The sequence below is a fragment of the Stegastes partitus genome, unplaced genomic scaffold (genome assembly GCF_000690725.1).
Source record: "Stegastes partitus isolate 25-593 unplaced genomic scaffold, Stegastes_partitus-1.0.2 Scaffold1552, whole genome shotgun sequence".
Classification (NCBI taxonomy): domain Eukaryota; kingdom Metazoa; phylum Chordata; class Actinopteri; family Pomacentridae; genus Stegastes; species Stegastes partitus.
This window is the reverse complement of record NW_007579283.1, coordinates 143,859-147,170: the sequence shown is the minus strand read 5'-3', so window position 1 is coordinate 147,170 and position 3,312 is coordinate 143,859.

Below are 3,312 nucleotides of genomic sequence, written 5' to 3'. Positions count from 1 at the left end.
TGGTATCAAAGTCCTCACATTTACATTAAAAGCCTCCAGCATTACAGGGACAGTATGTCTGACCAGTTGTTCCCACTATATTCATTAAGATGTTCCTCCATGACCTTACCTAGTAAAGGGAAGTAACCCTTCCGGACACAGACAGTTACAATAATTTTGAAACCAAGTGGGTTTTTTTTTTTTTTTTTTAAAACTACTATTACCTTTATAAAAGCAGATGTTATTTTTTATACAACTAAACAATGATTTGCAATCAGCTTTGCAGCCATCTGCTGGGGCAGTAGCATCAGAACCAGAGACTTGAAGAAACTAAACAAGCTGATCAGGAAAGCTGGTTCTGTGCTGGGGATAACTCTGGAACCACTGGAGATGATTGTTCAAAAAAGAATGCTGCACAAGATGATGAAGATGATGGAGGATTCTTCCACCCTCTCCACAACACAGTGAAGAACCAACAGAGTGTGTTCAGTGGGAGGCTGCGTCGCTGTAGAACGGAGAGATACAGGAAGTCATTCCTGCCAACAGCCATCACCTTGAAAAACAAATCTGACTGACAATTGACTGACTGAATGATTATTATTACTGTTGTATAAAATATGTTATATTGATTTTTTTTTTAAAAAGTGAGCTTTTACGATATTGAATTTCCCTTCTGGGATAAATAAAGTATTTTTCATTCATTCATTCATTTTCATTTCATTCATTTGCTTAATTTGGTAAAGTTTGAGTCAAGCAGAAGAAGCTACAAGTTCACATGCAGCACAGTTTATCCACCTTTACCGAACAATACTTGTTGCGTTTCATGATTTCAACATTTTTGTCATTACATTTAGCTGTTTGGTACAAAATCTATTTATTGCCCTCAATAATTATTTTTTTACCTCAATCTACAATCTTTCTATGTGCTCCAAGTATCTGCTGATTGGGGGCTGAGCTGTACCAAGCACGGTATCAGGTGAATAATCAGCTACCAGTGACTCACAATCTACTAATTAAAAACATTCACTAATTGTGTTTCACCATTTCAGTTCCTCCCTATTATCAGTACCTCCGTTTTGGAGCAGTTTTACCTCCTCATACAAAATATTAAGGCCACAGTTAATCTTTGCCAAAAATGTCATTTGCAAACCTCAATGCCAAACATGCAGTGGACTTCTGGCTAACCTTGTGGAAAACATATAAACAGTCCATCCGTTCATTTTGTGCCTTTTATCTTTCACAAGGTCAATGGGGGGGCTGGAGTCCATCCCAGTTAATACTGGGTCACAACCATTCATGCTCAAATTGATACCTACCTGTGGTGATTGTGTGATTTTGTTTTTATTAACATTTTCTGGATGCAGCTGGAGTGTCTCTATCTCAATGTTTTCCAGGCTGGGCGGGGCTGATTGGAGGAGCGCACGTCGGCACCATCACAGCTGTGGCTGATCATCATCGTTACGCACTGGATAAAGCCACTGGTCTTTCTGTGCCAACTCTCCTGTGGTATATCTGGTCGCCAGCCGAAGCACATGTGTTTTTGCCTTTACTTCTCGAGCCTACGAGTTACTCTGTGTGTATTTCTCCCTCTCCAACGTCTCCTCCACCAGCCCCTGCTTCCAGCTTCTCCAGCCCCACTTCGCCAGCTTTTGGTTTGCCCCCCACGGATCCACGAGCCGGGAATTCCTCCACTCGAGCACCAACACGGGAAGAGCACCACGGAAGAACCGCCACACGAGCACCGGGTTTGGGACATCACCATTCACACCAGCCCCGGATTCCCTCACCTGCCTCCTCGGTTTCCTTATTCCCTTAAAATAAAACCTGATTTTCCCTAACCTTGTGCCTTTTTCTGTTCTGGGTCCAGCCCTACATCGCACCAAGTGGTCACCGACCACAACACTACCTGGAGGAAACCAGATGCAGGTGCATTGTGAGCAGATTTAAACAACCCTCCATTTGTGAGGAAACAGTGGAAATCACTGCACCACATTGAGATACTAAGAAATACATCTGAAATATATATATGACCCTGCTGTAAATTTCCCGCAGCAATGCTTAAATTTACCTTTAACTGCATGCCAGTAGTTGTTGTTTATGGCTACCAGAAGGTTACCTTAAATTTAGCATTGCTAGAAAATGGCAAACCACCGTGTTGTACTTCAAGCAACATTCTGGCAATAACATGACGTTTGCCACTAGTGGCCAATACCAACAAACGTGCAGCCGCCAGTTTCTTTGGAAAAATAGCAGCGTAGTGCAAACACATTCAATTCACAGTTTATTACATACATACTAAGAAACGGGTAAAATAAATATTTAACAAAACATAAAATTACTCACATTTTAATGACAAGTTTTCACACTCTCGTTCATCTTGCTCGCATTTCCTTTTGCGCGGTACATGATGGTCCATATTGCTTGATAAGTGACCACCAGCTGTACGCTACTTTTCACGGTGCATTATGGGATATTTTGAGTGCACTATATAGGGTGTAGCATTTGTAACTGAACACTCGCACAGCACTACAAAATGGTGAACGTATTGAGTATAGTGGGAGATTTCGGACACAGCCTTAGACTTTGTAACGGTCAATGATGGGGCGGCACAGTGATGTCAGCACTGTCGCAATTCAGCAATTCATTTAATCATAGTCATGATGTTTCAGCCTGGACCACAGTGGTAGAAATGATTAATGAACACTGCAATCAATAGAGCCATGGCACTAGCATGGAGCTCATGTTTTCAGCGTGACGGGCATCCTGATCAGACGCTTGGTGTTCTTAGTAATGCACTTTATTAATATTACAACAGAAACAGTCACATTATTCTGCTAATGCCATGTTCAGACTACATAATACTTCAGTCCAATAAGACGCTCGCTGTGTCAGATTAGATGATTACAGAGTCATAAATCCTTAACAAATCTTAGCTCGCTGTCTCTCACAACATGCCTGCTGTTATCAGGAAGGAAGGTCCCCAGAATTCACTGCAGTTTGTGGGTGGCACAAGGGAATCTTTTAGATAGATAACCCATACTTTCTCACTCTGTCTTGTTCGGCACAGAGGAGCACTTTGGTGATCACACAGCGCAAGAAAGTAAAAAAAAAAAAACATTCTCACAGGCCAATGTTTTCGTCTGGATGTCATGAGATGACCTAGATGTGGCGTCGGTTATCGGCTTGACAACCAAGAAACACATCATTTGACTTCTGCATATTTGGGATTTATTGACGCACAATATCCACAGTCCAGTAAATACCCTGGTTTTGATAGTCGTGGTTTGACATTTTCCATACAGCAGCTTGAAAAAACTTTATTGGAATTGTCAC